The following is a 16,065-nucleotide window of genomic DNA, read 5'->3' on the forward strand; positions in this document are numbered from 1 at the left end:
AGGGAAGAAAGGCAAGAAGGGAGGCAAGAGGAAGAAGAGGAATGAGTTTGAAGATAGTTATACCCATCTTAGTCATATGTGAAAGAACTTAAGTAGAATTCATAGATATAAAACAGTCAACTGTAATCAAATAAAAATTGAGCACTCTGATTTTGTTTGTTCCACCACTGTATAAAGAAAGCAGTGAAATTCATGAAATATTCAGAAAATAAAAATTTAGAAAATAAAATAATAATTTTCTTTTATTTTATATAAATGATATGATTTTGTTTTATATTTTAATTTTAATATATTATATATCTATTTATATATTTTATTTATTACCTTTTATCTATTGTTTATTATAAATTTTAATATATTTTATTTAATTCAAGATATTCAGAAAATATTCAAAACTAAAAATTCAAAAAGTAAAATAAAATTTGAATTTCTATTATGATAGAAAAGTTTATTTCTAAATTAGTTAAAAATTCTGTCTGAAAGAGTAACTTCATCTCATATTATCTGAAAATGGGTCAACTTTTTAGCCTAGAAAACAGTTAAATAGTAAGGTATATAAACATGAGATTGTTTATATGAATTTTTGAAATAATTATATTAAATTTAGTAATTTTACATGAAGATAAAAAAATTGAACTCCATCTATCATTGAGAACATAAAAATCACCGAATCAATTCTCTGCTCTGAGAAAAGTTTAAGTCCAATATTAGAACCAAGGAGTCATATACTTTATTCATGAAGATTTGTGGTTGAGAGAAATGAAAGCAAGGTTAGGAGTTCTGGAACATTCAAATCTACTCATTCAATACTATTTTGGCTTTACTGGTTATTCCTAAAATTTGATATTTGGTAGTTAATTGGAGCAATATTTTCCTTTTCCTTTTTCTAGAGATTTATCCTGCAATAAAATACAGTTTATTAAAGGCATATATTTGAAGCACTGCTATATCTGCAGTATGTGTAAGTTAAAAATATGCTTCATTATTTTTGGAATTTTTAGAACACTTAAATGTCAGCTTCTGTTATTTATTTAATATTATTAGAACATTATAAATAGCTACGAAAACTGTACAGCAAATCCATTTTGCCTGTAAGTAAGGATTACTATGAGAATTACTAGTCAGAGCAATGTGAACAACAGAACCGTGGCCCTCAACCAGGATGATTTTGTACCCACATGACCCTTGATAGTGCCTTGAGGGTTTTTTTATTGTTTTAATGGTCAGATCTATAATGATACTGTTGGTACCTAGTGAGCAGAGGCCTCCAGATACACTGCTGAATAGCTACAATGCAATGGACAGCCCCCCCATAACTAGCCAGCCCCCATGTGGCAGTAGTGCTGAAGTCATGAATCCCTGTTTTAGAGAAATTAAGTATATGTTAAGCATTTGCTATTTTGTGTCTAATGCCCCCACAGCATCATAAACATCAAATAATAAACCTTAAGCTTAGGTCTTCCACAGTGATGTTTAGTGCATGAAATGCTGTGTTTATGTGAATTGAAAGTAACGCCTGGTGTGACCCCAAAAGAAAAAATATTTCTTCTTTTTCTTCTTTCTCTTCTTCCTCTTCAACTGCTTCTTCCTCCTCTTCCTCTTCCTCCTCTTCCTCCTCTTCCTCCTCTTCCTCTTCCTCCTCTTTCTTTTCCTCTTCTTTCTCCTCTTCCTCCTCTTCCTCTTCTTCCTCCTCTTCCTCTTCCTCCTCTTCCTCCTTTTCCTCTTCCTTTTCCTCTTCTTTCTCCTCTTTCTCCTCTTCCTCTTCTTCTTCCTCTTCCTCTTATTCCTCTTCCTCTTCTTCCTCCTCTTCCTCTTCCTCCTCTTCCTCCTCTTCCTCTTCCTCCTCTTCATCTTCTTCCTCTTCCTCTTCTTCCTCCTCTTCCTATTCCTCTTCTACCTCTTCCTCCTCTGCCTCTTCCTCTTCCTCATCTCCATCCGCTTCCTCTTCCTCGTCTCCTTACTCTTCCTCGTCTCCTTCCTCCTTTTCCTCTTCTTCCTCTTCTTCGTCTTCTTCCTCCTCTTCTTCCTCCTCTTCCTCTTCCTCTTCTTCCTGCTTCCTCTTCCTTTTTTCCCTTACTCCTCCTCCTTCTTTATCTTCTTCTTCTTCTTCCTCCTCCTCTCTTTCTTCTTCCTCTTCCTTCTTCCTCTTCCTTCTTCCTTTTCCTTCTTCCTCTTCTTTTTTGTTTTTGTCTTCATCTTCTTCCTCCCCCTCCTCCTCTCTTTCTTCTTCCTTTTTCCTTCTTCCTACTTCCTCTTCCTTCTTCTTATTCCTCCTTTTTCTTCTTCCTTCTTCTGTCTTCTTTCTTCCTTCTTCATTCTTCTTCTTTCTTCTTTTTCTCCTTCCTTTTTCTTCTTTCTTCTTTTTTCTACTGCTGCTGCTTTTATTTTTTCTTTTTTTCTTTGATAGGAATCTTGGTTTCGAGTTAATCACCGAACTGAGCTTTGGAACGTTTCAGTCCTGGCATGGAATGACTTTTTACAAAAGATGAAAGTGAAAAAAACAGATAAATATATATTGAAACTGTGCATAAAAACATCACACAGTTATTATTAACTCACTGGTATAAGGCCAGTGTGAACTCTAACAAGTATGTCCTGAGATCCTATCCCTTTTTTTCAAATGAGGAAACTAAGGAGGCCAGGAGATCTGCATGGGGCGTGGCAGGCTTTGCTTTCACTATTATTGATTATTGGCGCGAGCACTAACAGAAAGGCACCTGTTAGCATTGTCACTGGTATGCGCTGAATTGTGAATGAGGTTTTAAATTCCCAATTTAGTCCCAACTTTGGTTCCTGTTCATGTGCAAAGTTCCAAACCACTTAAACGTATGCAACAAAGATAGGTCATTTTATTACCTATCTGACAAATGACTGGGTTGATTAGAGGCTGGGTTGATCATAACTTACTCCCTGCATTAAATATAGCTGAGGAAAGGTCAAGGTGAGAGCCAGACAGAGAGCTCAGTGGGCTGAGGCATGCCAGGTGTAATCCAAACCTAAGCACAAACAAAACAAAAAGGTCCAGCTGAGGTGAATTGATAAGGAATTAAAGGAAGCTGAACTCCAAACCTTACTTGCAAGATCTCGGGAAGATCCCAGCAATTTTTATATTCATAATTTTGCATTTCATTAATTTGTTAAACAGGATTTTAATAAACTAGATGAATTTCAGGGCCCACAAAACCTTAATTCTTCCTGGGTTCCGGGTAATTATCTCTCAGTTTCTTGAATGAAGCATCTATAATATTAATAGACATTGAGTGGTGAACATATCAGTTAAATAAAAATCAGGTCGCCTACAATATGCCATAATAATTTGCAACTGTAAATTAATAAATTTTCCATAAATTGTCAAAATATTAATAAGATGCCATTGTTTTTGAAAGGGTGATAATCACATCTCTTACAGATGAAATCAGGAATGAAGTATGTTATGGAAATCCAACAGTGTTTGCTAATCCTAAATGTTCAGTATCTCTTTTTTTTCTTTTGTTTTTGTTTTGGGGCCACACCGCCATGCTCAGGCAGGGGTTGTTCCTGGCTCTCTTCTCAGGAATTACTCCTGGCGGTGTCTGGGGAACCATATGTGATGCCAGGAATTAAACCCAGGTCAGCTGTGTGCAAGGCAAATGCCCTACCTGCTGTTCCTGCTGTACGATTGCTCCAGCCCCAAGAATTATTTTTTTCCTTCTGACTTTCAAGTGTTTCTTCATCTACACAGGTCTAGAGTGATGACTTGTTTAAAAAATTCTTTTAGTCATTTCATCGGTACAAGTTCCATGATTGTAGCAACTGCAGACTTGACAAAGTAGAAAGGCGATGCCTTACTCAGACAGAGCAGTGGACACTCTGGCTTGTTTGTGGAACATCAGTATTTTGCCAAGACATAAGTACTAAGAGGGAACAAAGGAAACCCAAACCTTGTTCCTACTGACCGCTTGACCCCACTGTGGAGATTGTCAGTGAGGTGGGGAGCTGCACTGTGAAGGCAGACGGAGCTGGGGTCACCGCGAGGCCCTCACGCTCTCCCAGCCACATAGCATAATGGCCTGTCTTTAGATGAGTGTCCACACGAGAGCTTACTCTAAGGCATTGTTATCACTTTGGGGTATGTACTGAAATCCTGGCAGCAGCTTCTCATCGTTCAAAAGCTTCTACCTTAAAGATGAAGACCACTCAGGACCTTGGAATGGTTTAGGGGTGACTGGATTCTTTGTTATAGTTGGAAAGTTGAGGAGTTGATCACATTCAGCAACTGAAAGCGTCTGTTCTCCCAAGTGCGTCTTTTCCTTCCCATCTTCATAAGGAGATATCTTCTGTTTCAACTTACAGTGCTGCTGGAGCACTGTAGGGGTCACATCTGAGCACCACCCAGATGTGGGCCAGCTGCTCCCTTTAGGCTCCCTGCTGCCCCCACACCCCCAAACAGGTTCTACCTTCACTCCTCATCTTTATTGTTGAGAGATGTCTGAGGGTCATACACACCCCTGGCTGTGATGCTCAAATTCAGTTGCGGTGCTCACTGGAAATCCTACATCAGGGCCAGGCACTTGCCCCCTGGGCTGATGTTTGCTAAAGGCCTCCATGCTTTGGGGTGGGGGGGGAGGGCGGGAGGCTCACACACACACACACACACACACGACCAACAGGTGTCGCTCTTCTAATCCTCGTGTATTAGAGCACCTTCTATGAGCCATGCTCACACCTGTGCTTGTCAGAGGCACCACTTCTCGGCATGGTTCTTGCGCACCCTTTCTCTTTTATATCAAAGATCAGCAAAGACCTTTGTTGCCTGAATTTTGAGGTGGATTTATATGCTTCTTGGGGTCTTGCTTTTCCTGAGACTGAACTCCACCCATGCCCACTGGCAGAGAGCCATCTGCTCAGCCACAGTGACCTAGGCAGGAAGCCACGACAGGGTCTGTGGTTTCTAGCAACAGAGGGCAGTGTCCCCAGATAAGATCTATTTTAAAAAGTCATTTAAAGTAATATTGGCTGGAGTCGGAGAGATGGTACAGTTGGGAGAGCACTTGCCTTGCATGTCACTGACCCATGTGTAATCCCCAAAACTGAATGTGCTCCCCAGAGCACCACCGGGGTTGATCCTTTAGTGCACGGCCAGGAGTCAGCCCTGAGCACAGCTGGGTGTGGCCCAGTAACCAAAAGAAAGGTTTTTGGTTACTGAAAGAGATCAGTCTTTTTTACTGTTTTTGGACTATACCCTGCAGTGCTCATGGGGTGCTGGTCCCTGAGGGGGTGCTTGAAGGGGGCCAGGTAGTGCCATGAACCTGCCCACCCCACCCCCTTGGGCAAGGCATTTACCCCAGCCCTTTTTGGTTTGTTTGAACCCTCTTTTTGTTGATTTTTAAATAGGATTCTCCAATAATGTCCAAAGGACCTAGGAACCAATTATGGTGGTGCTCACGGATCTGATTATACCAGGAGTCAAACTCAACCCCTCGCAAATGCCAGGCATCTGCTCTGCCACTTTGAGCGAACTCCCCAACTCAGTCATGCTCTCTGAGATTGATAAAAACTGTTGCTCCTTTATTTGCCGGGCTGGGGATAGAACCTCAGATTTTATTCCTGCAAGACAAGTGTTTTACCTCTGAGCCATACTTCTTAGTCCTTTTGCCACAGTTTACTCCATAAAGCATAAAGATAAGGTCATGAATATAAAAGAGGCAATGAATGAGCTAGGCGTGCGCATACATTTTGAAATGCAGAAGTCAGCCAGAGAAAGTACTGATATGCAAAGCATGTGCTCAGGTGCCCCTTCCATTTTTCGACTATGAATACTCATTTTTGTATAGACACATTTCCATTTTTCTTGGGCACATATCCAGGTATTACATTGCTGAGTCTTTGGTAACTATGGCTAACTTTTTTTAGGGAGCATCAAGCTTTTCTGCAGTGCCTCTTTTTATATTTTCACCAGCAGTGCATAAGGATTTCAATTTCTCCATCACCCTGGTTGCACTTTTGTCTGCTTTTAGCCATCTTACTGAGTATGAAGTAGTATCTGATGTGACTTGGATTTCTGTTCTGCTAATGGGAAGACATTAACTATCTTCTCAGGCTTATTATAATCATTTTAAAATCCACTTTGGGAGCTGAGCGATAGTACAGCGGGTAGGGCACTTGCCTTGCTGTGGACAATCTGTTTTTATCCCCGGTACCACAGATGGTCCTTTAGCACCTCCAGAAGAGACCCTTGAACACAGAGCCTGGAATAAGCCCGGAATCCTGCTAGATGTATCCCTGACCTCCATAAATAAATAAATAAATAAAGCTGGGATTTGTACAGAGATGATACTAAAAGCATAGCTCAGTTTGATGAATACTATCACCAATAGGGTTCTGGCCAGGACGCGGCTTTCTGTTTATTTCCATCTTTAATGTCTCCCAGGTATTTTTTTTTTAATTTTTTATTGTGGAAAGTTACAAAGTTACAAAGTTTTCAGGTTTAAATATCAGTTATACAATTCTCGAATACCCATCCCTTCACCAGTGCTCATATTCCACCACCAAGAATCCCAGTATAGCTCCACCCCGCCCCCTCACACCCCAAACCCCCCCACGCCCCTAGCCCCCCCACCCTAAGCCCCCCCCGCCTGTGTAACTAATAAATTTCACTTTATTTTCACTTTGATTGCATACAATATTTCAACAAAAACTCACTATTAGTGTTTGGAGAGTCTCTCCCCTAAGGAGACCTCAGGATCACAGTCAGTAGGCGGGAGGCTCTGCTTCTCGTGCCGCGGCTCTTGGTTCATCTCTGGGCGAAAGTCGCGCCGGGAACACCTCCCCTCCCAGGATCACCTACAGGCTACGTCACTAAAGAAAGTCCTACCTCCTGGTGGAGGGGTCTTAGAGGGTGGCTCTCACCGCGTGGCTGCTGCCGCTGCCGCCATTTTCGCTCAGAAAAATGGGGTGGAGAGGGAAAAAAATCCCTCCCCGGGCTGCACGAGGTTGTAGTTCAGTTCACAGTCAAAATGCATGGCTGCAAGAATCTGCTCTGGTGCCAAAATGGGTTAGGAGACCTCAGGATCACAGTCAGTAGGCGGGAGGCTCTGCTTCTCGTGCCGCGGCTCTTGGTTCATCTCTGGGCGAAAGGCGCCTCTCCCAGGTATTTTTAAATTTATGTTTGGTTTTTGGGTTTTGTTCACTTGGGGACCACACCCAGCAACATGCTTTGAGGCCCCGGGATATCTTTGGCCTACTTCTCCCTCTGGGAGAAACTGGCAATGCTCTGAGAGTTTCCTGCCCACATGGGACAGCCTTGCAAGCTTCCCATGGTGTATTCATATGCAATTCATATGCAAAATCCAGTAACAAGCTGGATCTCATTCCCCTGACCCTGAAGAGCCCCCAGAGCAACAACATTAGGAGGGCCGAGTCCAGATGGATTTCTAAGATCTCAGGGAAAGGTCAAAATGAGATGTTACTGAGCCCGCTTGAGAAATCGGTGATTAATGGGATATCATGATCGTAATCATGAATGTCTCCCAGGTATTTTTAAATTTACGGGTGGTTTTTGGGTTTTGTTCGTTTGGGGACCACAGCCAGCAGCTCCCAGGGCCATTCCTGGCTCTCTGTACTCAGGAATGACTATTGGTGGGAACCATCTGGGTGTGGGGGATTCAACCCTGGGTCAGTGGATGCAAGACAAGCACCTTAACCCATGTATGCTCTCTCCAGTCCCTTTATCCTTTAAAAAATTCTGTTTTGAATCCCTGTGAATTACAAAGTTACAAAGATATTTATGATTGAGATGCAGGCATACATTGTTCTAACACCAATCTCTTCACTAGTGTCCACTACTCTCCACCCGTCTCCCCTGCTCCCCCTTACCCCCTCTGCCCCTGTAGAAGGCACTTTATCCAGCCATCTCATTGTCCTACTGTTCCCCTCACAAACTTTTCTCCCACCTCTGCCCCAGTGGCAAGTTCCTACTGAAGACCAGTTCAGCTCATTGTTTCCATTGCCATTGGACATTTGAGGTTCCCCTACAAAGTTTGAGATAGATGGTTCTGAGTCCTTTCCTCTCCCTCTGACTGATTTCACTCAACACGATGCTCTTCAGATCCATCCACATTGCAGCAAATTGCATGACTGTATCTCCTATATGGCTGGGCAATATTCTATTGTGAATCTATACCATAGCTTCTTTATCCAGTCATCTATTCGTGGGTATTTGGACTGTTGTCATATTTTGGCGGTTGTATATAGTGCTGCAATGAACCTAGGAGTGCAGACGTCTTTTATGCATTGTGCTTTTGGGCCCTTAGGATATATTCACAAGAGTGGAATTTCTGGGTCATCACTGTATCACTGTCATCCCGTTGTTCGTCGATTTAGTCGAGCGGGCACCAGTAACGTCTCTATTTCTCTCAGCCCTGAGATTTTAGCAGTCTCTTCTTACTCGTCTTTCCCAATGATTGGAGGCTCTTTCAGGGTCAGGGGAATGAGACCTAGCTTTACTGTTTTGGGCATATTGAATACGCCACGTGTAGCTTACGAGGTTCTGCCCGAATGGGCGGGATACTCTCAGTAGCTTGCTGGGCTTTCTGCAAGGTATGTATTACTGTCATCCCGTTGATCAACGATTGCTTGAGCGGGCCCAGTAATGGCTCCTTCATCCTAGTCCTGAGATTTTAGCAGCCTCTCTTTACTTGTCCTTCCCAACGGTGCCTCATTAGAGGCTAGTCAGGGTCAGGAGAATGAGACCCATCATTCTTATTCTATTTGGCATGTGAATACGTCATGGGGAGCTTGCCAAGCTTTCCCGTGTGGGCAGTAAACTCTCGGTAACTTGCCAGGTTTTCCAAGAGGGATAACTAGGGTATCAGATGTTGTGTGATTGCATCCGCACGCTTCTGGGAGCTTGGTTTTATATTCTCTGGATGTTGGCTGTTGAAGGGATTACATGGTATGTGTGTGTCTGTGGGAGCTGGGGTGGGAGGTTTCTGGGTGTGACTGCCTAGCTATGGGAAAATGGAGAATCTGGGTAGAAGAGGCCCAGTCCCAATCTGAGCAGCCTTGGAGATCTAGGCCCCAGGTCCCACACACCTGGGTTCCTTTGCCAGTCATATGGAAGTTTAATTCTTAGTGTTTTGAGGAATGTCCATATTGTCTTCCCAGAAAGGCTGGGTCAGTTAGCATTCTCACAGCAGTGAATGAGGAGCCCTGTTCCCCCAAATCCTCGTAAACACTAGTTATTGTTGTTCTCTTTGATGAGTACCAGTCTCTGTGGCATGAGATGATCTCCAACTGTTGCTCTGATCTTCATTTCTCTGATGATTAGTGATATAGAACATTTTTTCCATATGCATTTTGGTCATTTGTATTTATTTTGGGCTGGGAGTTGGGCCATATTTGGCGATATTCAGGGCTTACTCCCAGCTCTGCACTTAGTTATCACTCTTGATGCTGCCAAGAAAAAGAGATTAAGGGCATCCAGATAGGAAGGGAAGAAATCAAACTCTCACTATTTGCAGACGACATGATACTATATCTAGAGAAGCCTAAAACCTCTACTAAGAAACTCTTAGAAACAATAGACTTATACAGTAAAGTTGCAGGCTACAAAATCAATACCCAAAAATCCATGGCCTTCATATATGCAAACAATGAGGCAGAGGAAAGGGACATGAAAAAAGCAATCCCATTCACAATCGTGCCCCAGAAAATCAAGTACCTCGGAATCAGCTTAACCAAGGAAGTAAAAGACCTTTACAAAGAAAACTACATAACGCTACTCCATGAAATCAAAGAGGACATGAGGAAATGGAAACATATACCCTGCTCGTGGATAGGGAGAATCAATGTTGTCAAAATGGCAATACTCCCTAAAGCATTATACAGATTCAATGCGATCCCTATAAATATACCCATGACACTCTTCAAAGAAATGGATCAAGCAATCCTAAAATTCATATGGAACAACAGACGTCCAAGGATAGCTAAAACAATTCTTGGGAAAAAGACGATGGGAGGTATCACCCTCCCCAACCTCAATCTTTACTACAAAGCAGTAACAATTAAAACAGCATGGTACTGGAACAAAGGCAGAGCCGTAGACCAATGGAACAGGGTGGAATACCCTTACACGCAACCCCAAATGTATGATCATCTAATCTTTGATAAGGGAGCAAGAAATGTGAAGTGGAGCAAGGAAAGCCTCTTTAACAAATGGTGCTGGCACAACTGGACAACCACATGCAAAAAAATGGGTTTAGACCTTGACCTGACACCATGCACAAAAGTCAGATCAAAATGGATTAAAGACCTCAACATTAGACCAGAAACCATAAGGTACATTGAAGACAAGGTCGGCGAAACCCTCCACGATATTGAAGATAAAGGTATCTTCAAAGGTGACACGGAACTAAGCAACCTAGTAAAAACAGAGATCAACAAATGGGACTACATTAAACTAAAAAGTTTACCAAGAACTTAAATGGCCAAAAGTTAGGTATGTGGGAGTCACACCCACAGACCACATCCGGCTCAGCTTTATAAGCTCATTTATTGGCCTTATTTCAGATGCCCATAAATCTCAAAAGAGATCAAAAGACACAGTAAGGGCCTATAGTGCAGAGGTAGGCAGGAACCCATGCCACACTCAAGGCTCCTCCCCACACGCTCTGGCCGAGTTCACGCATGAGTGAAGTCCTATATGACCTAGGTAATGCAGAACTTTGTGACCTTGGACTCTAGATTCAATGGGACCAGGAGAGGAGATCTTCTGCTCACTTTCTCCAGTCTCCGGTGACCCAGGGGTCATGCCATAAGCCACCTCCTGCTGGCGCCAGATAATCTCATCATCAGCCACTGTCCAGATGACATGGCTGCTTCTCCCGAAAGGGAGCATAACATGAGTTCCCCAAAACCATGCCAATGGACTCCGCACCAGGCTGTTTCACACAGTGCACCCCAGAGGGGTGTGGGTGAGAGCCCTTCCCACCCCAAGGGACCCAGCTCTGGCAGCCAAAAACCTCCACAACCCAACAGCCGCCATACTCAAGGCCGTGCCCCATGCACTCAGGCTGTGCCTCACCTATGAGCAAACATATTCCTGGATTGTGCAGCGGCAAAAGTGGCCTCGCAACACATCGTACAACACTTCCTACCCTTTCTCCATAATTACCACACCACATTTGATGGAGTTCAGATAGTAGACAATAAAAAATAGGGGGAAATGTATATATATATATGCATATATATACATATTTTCAGAGATGTACACCAAAGTTCATGCCACACAAACTTCAACAACATGTTAGTGATATCCTCCAGAATGCCTTAATGGTTCCTGCCAAAATAGAACAATCTTCACGCTGTTTCCTATATGAATACTTTTTTGTAAGCATGTTCAGCAGTTCTTCATAACAACACAAAATATATTACTTCGGTTGTGTTTTGTGACAGGGCTTGGGGCTTGGGATGGAAACATCCGAAATTTGGTGGACAGAAGGTATAATGGTGGTGGGATTGGTGTTTGAATGTTGAGTGTAATCAAACATTGTGAACTAACTTATAAAATTAAAAATTTTTTAAACGTAATGTGGAGTTTATGCCCAATTTAATCAGCTTAACCAATGGCTGAATAAATAGCCGTGCTCCTATGTAGTGGGATTGCTTAGAGCACATAGACTAGAGACTAGAGACCAGCGTGGGACAATGAACTTTGTATGACCTGCACTGGGGGCTTGGGAGAGTCCTGTGCAGAGGGCCTCTTGAAAGAGGGGCCTTGAAGGTAAAATCTACCAGCAAGATAAGCAGGACACATCCTGCACGTACATACTCCTCGTGCTCTAAGTAACCTTGGGAATAATCTGACTTGGTATTTTTTAATGAGAGTATCCTGAGACAAACACAAAATATGTCTGTTTGGTGTATAACTCATGAGAACATCTTTTGACTTGGCTACGTGCCTGGGCAAATGTATGTTAAGAATATAAAAACTGCTTGCTTGAGAATAAACCTTGCCTACAGCCTCGATAGCTGCTGGTCAATGCTTCATCTCTGAGTCGGTGGTCTTCATGCCGGAGCTGGACTCCGGCACTTCTACATTATAAAACTTTTTTAAAAAGAAAAAGAAATAATATTTGCTGCAGAGCAAGGACTTCCTGCAGACATCATCACTCCTCGGGTTTTCTTTCTTATTTGGTGATGGGGTGATGGGAAGACACAACCAGTGGTTCTCAGGGCTTGCTCCTGACTCTGTGCTCAGAGATCACTCCTAGGATGTTCTGGGGCCTATATAAGATTCCAGGAATGAAACATACAAGTCAACTGCATGCAAGGCAAGTGCCTCACTTGCTGTACTATGCTGTACTATTTGACCCCTATCACAGAGTTTTCAACATGGAAAAATTTGTTAGCATATTTTTTTTGCTGTACATTTGTTTTGTTTCCCCCCTTCTGCCCACCCCCACCCCCACCCCCGTTTGCCCTTCACTTTATCATCTTGAGACGTGGCTGTTTCCCAAAGGGAGAATGCTTAGTGCTGGAGAAATAGCACAGCAGGTAGGGTGGTTGCCTGGCATACAGCTGACCCGGATTCAATTCCCAGTACCCCATATGGTCCCCCAAGCACCACCAGGAGTAATTCCTGAGTGTATGAGCCAGAAGTAACCCCCTGTGGATCACTGGTGTGACCCAAAAACAAACCAAAAAAAAGGGGGAGAATGCTTTATGGATTCTAAGTGTGATTATAGATAATCACAGAAAATAAAGTTTTTCACCTTCAAGTTCCATGCCAGTAATATAAATATAAGCTTTAATGCTAGCTACTGATTATGCAGATAATTTTCATTTTATTGTACTTTTTTAGAATTCTCAGTCATAATCCTCGAACAACTATGGAAGATTCATATCTTTTTCAATTGCCAGCATTAAAATATCTGTAAGTATTGTAATAGTTTGTAGCTCATATGATTTTTGGTATAACTTGTGGTCTTTATTTTTCTCCATTTTTGTCAAAAATTAAGTGTCTTGCATTGAATTTAAAAGTTATCATTTCAATTTTAACACTGGATTGTTGAAATGAGATTTCTTGTCAAAGGAAAAGATTAAAAAAGAATGTACACGGGTAACAGCCAACAGAGCAAAAGAGCAATGTTGAGTACATATAGATAAGAACATACAGATGCATGTAGAAGTATTATTTATTCCAGAAAGTAACAAGTAATAATGTAAACATTATTTTAAAAAAGAAAGTAAAGAAAAGAGGACCGGATAGGTCAGTGGTTGGAACCCATGCACTGCGTGCTAGAGGCCTGGATTCAATCTCTGGCACCATATGTGTTCCCTGGAGTCCTACTCAGAGCAACCCACAAGTACAGCACCCAACATATCTCCCAAGTACTGCCAGATGTGGCCAAAATCCAAGGCCACCCCCAGCTCACATGAAAAAGAAACATTAAAAGAAGTAGATGCAATTTAGAATGAGAAGTCTAAATTGACAAGAGAAGGAAGGACAAGAGAAGGGAGGTAGGAAGGGAGGGAGGGAGCAAGGGAAGGAGGGAACAAGGGAAGGAAGGAAGGAAGGAAGGAAGGAAGGAAGGAAGGAAGGAAGGAAGGAAGGAAGGAAGGAAGGAAGGAAGGAAGGAAGGAAGGAAGGAAGGAAGGAAGGAAATTTATTTAGTCTACCAAATTGTAATTAATTTGGTGACAAAGAAATCTCTTATCAGTAAGAGCTCTCTGGAATTATGGTCTAGAGTAAACCATTGACCTGACTTTACAGCAAGGCCAGAATCAAAGTTATGCCTCTTTAATCTCATCTATGTAACTCTAGAGCTTCTGTATTTGGATTCACATCATGCTTGTGCTTTCTCCCTCAGAGACATGGGAGCAACACAAGTGTCACTTGGACCAGTCCAAAACATCCTCATGATGACTCTTGAATTGGAAAAACTGTAAGTTGATTTTTCTGACATTTATTTTCACTTCGTTTTTTAAGGCTTTTTATTTTTGTTTCTCTCTCTCTCATTTTTAATGTAAGAGTACTGCTATTTATTCAGCCATTAAGCTAATACAACATGGCATGAACTCCACATTACTATTTTTTATTCAGAATGTTAATTTAATTTATTTTTTAATTTTTTTGAATCACCGTGAAATACAGTCACAAAGCTTTCCTTGTTGAGTGTCAGTCATACAATGATAGGATACCCAACCCTCCACCAGTGCACATCTTCCACCACCAGTGTTCCCAGGATCCACCTTCTCATCCCACCAGACAATCTTCCCCATACTCTCTTTTGTAATGCTTGTTATAAATAGTATAAGATGTCATACGGCCACAAGAGCGGCTGTGTGCTCCTGGAATTCTAAAAGTTTAGACAATTAGGGTGTGGAGAAACCTCTGCAGAGAACTTCTCAGTTAAGAGATTATTTTGTGTGTCTCTGGATCGTGGCCCTTGTTTTCATCTTTTCCAGAGAAATAACTATTGGCATATGCCCTGCAGAGTATGCCCGCTTGGCCGTAGGGTGCCTCACGACCAGCCCTAATTGCAGCTTTTGATCTCTTTTGAGATTTATGGGTCTCTGAAATATGGCCAGTAAATGAGCTTGTATAACTGAGCAAGACGTGCTTTGTGGGTGTGGTTCCAACATACCAAACTTTTGGCTGTTTAGTTTCTTGGTAAACTTGCCCTAAGTTGTTGGAGTTCGGCCACAGGTACATCAGCAATTTCGGGTTATCAGGAAGCCAGAAGGCTCCATCTGGCTGCTGCTGCACTCGCCTCACAGGTATAGATTGACATTCTGGTGGCACCATACCCCTTCTTGTTTATTTTTCTTAAGCTATGTTTAATTGAGATGTAATTTTATTTTTTAAAAATATATTTTTTAAAAAATTCTTTTATTGAATCACCATGTGGAAAGTTACAAAGCTTTCAGATATAAGTCTCAGTTATCCAATGCTCAAACACCCATCCCTTCACCAGCGCACTAAAAAATATTTTTAAAATGAGATAGTCAAGAATCATTTTTGGTGTCTCATGGATGCTGCGATCAAACCCAGGTCGACCGTGTTCAAAGCAAATGCCAGACCTGCGATACTATAATATTACTCTAGTCCCTGTTTTTTCAAAGTCTGGAAAAGTGATTTCAGATTTCCCCAGGTGATAACTGGAATTTTTATCATTATGTGGGAGCTGGAGAGATAGAATAGTGATTACGTATTTGCCTTGCATGTGGCTAACCCTTGTTCAGTCTTTGGCACTGTCTGTAGTTCTCTGAGGCCTGCAAGGAATCGTTCTTGAGCCAAGAGCCGAGAGCAACCCCTGAGCACCACCAGATATGACTAAAGAACAAAACTCAATTTTCTGAGAGCTGAAGTGATAGAAGAGGAGTTCAGGTACAAACTTTGCATGTACCACCTCCCAGTTGGGTTCCCACCACCACCGAGTTCGAGCAGCACCTCATTCCTGGTTCTCAGGAACATTTTGAATAGCTGCACAGTGGCTTTGGCTGCCTCTTCTACCTATTTAAAGTAACCCCTTTACTCTGCACTTAATTCTCTGTGTTTCCATTCCTAGGATATTACCTAGGCATCTCACCTGCTGCCTCTGCCAATTTAAGAATAAAATAGACTCTGTCTGCAAAGTAGTCAAACTACTTTGTGAATGTACCAGCAGCACACACTGCGGTGAGTCTGAATTGCCTGCTAATAGCTTTTTAATTTATGTTTCATTTTAATTTTAATCACTGATGGTCCATTTTAAACTGATTATGCAGTTGCATTATTTTTATTAGAGTTCAACTCCCTATATTTCTAAGAACTATTTCCCTTGGTAAAAGTCAGAATCTCAGTTACATCATTACCTTAGCAGTCTATGCATGACCTGAGACATCAGAGGAATGGAAGAAAAGGATGGAAGAAGGGAAGGGAGCTAACGATAATGGTCACAAATGAGGGCCACACTCTGGGCAAGGTACTGGTCCTCCAGATGAGAGCTCAGCCACAGAATGCAGATCTCAAGTTCCCTTTTCTTCATAGGACAGGTGTAGGTATTTTATTGCATGTGTTTTTGTAATTTTATAGGCAAGTAC

The 16,065-nt window shown here is 42.1% G+C and overlaps 1 long non-coding RNA gene across 1 annotated transcript in view; it reads left to right on the top strand.

Annotated features, from left to right (window-relative positions):
* The window catches only part of LOC129406504 (uncharacterized), a 49,196-nt gene extending 33,573 nt beyond the window's left edge, over positions 1-15,623 (top strand). The window contains exons 2-4 of the long non-coding RNA XR_008631049.1: positions 12,842-12,913; positions 13,851-13,925; positions 15,552-15,623. This is a non-coding gene — a long non-coding RNA (uncharacterized LOC129406504). The remainder of the gene's footprint in view (positions 1-12,841; positions 12,914-13,850; positions 13,926-15,551) is intronic.
* Positions 15,624-16,065: the final 442 nt, after the last annotated feature.

This window comes from Sorex araneus, chromosome 7, assembly GCF_027595985.1.
Source record: "Sorex araneus isolate mSorAra2 chromosome 7, mSorAra2.pri, whole genome shotgun sequence".
In the NCBI taxonomy this organism is placed as follows: domain Eukaryota; kingdom Metazoa; phylum Chordata; class Mammalia; order Eulipotyphla; family Soricidae; genus Sorex; species Sorex araneus.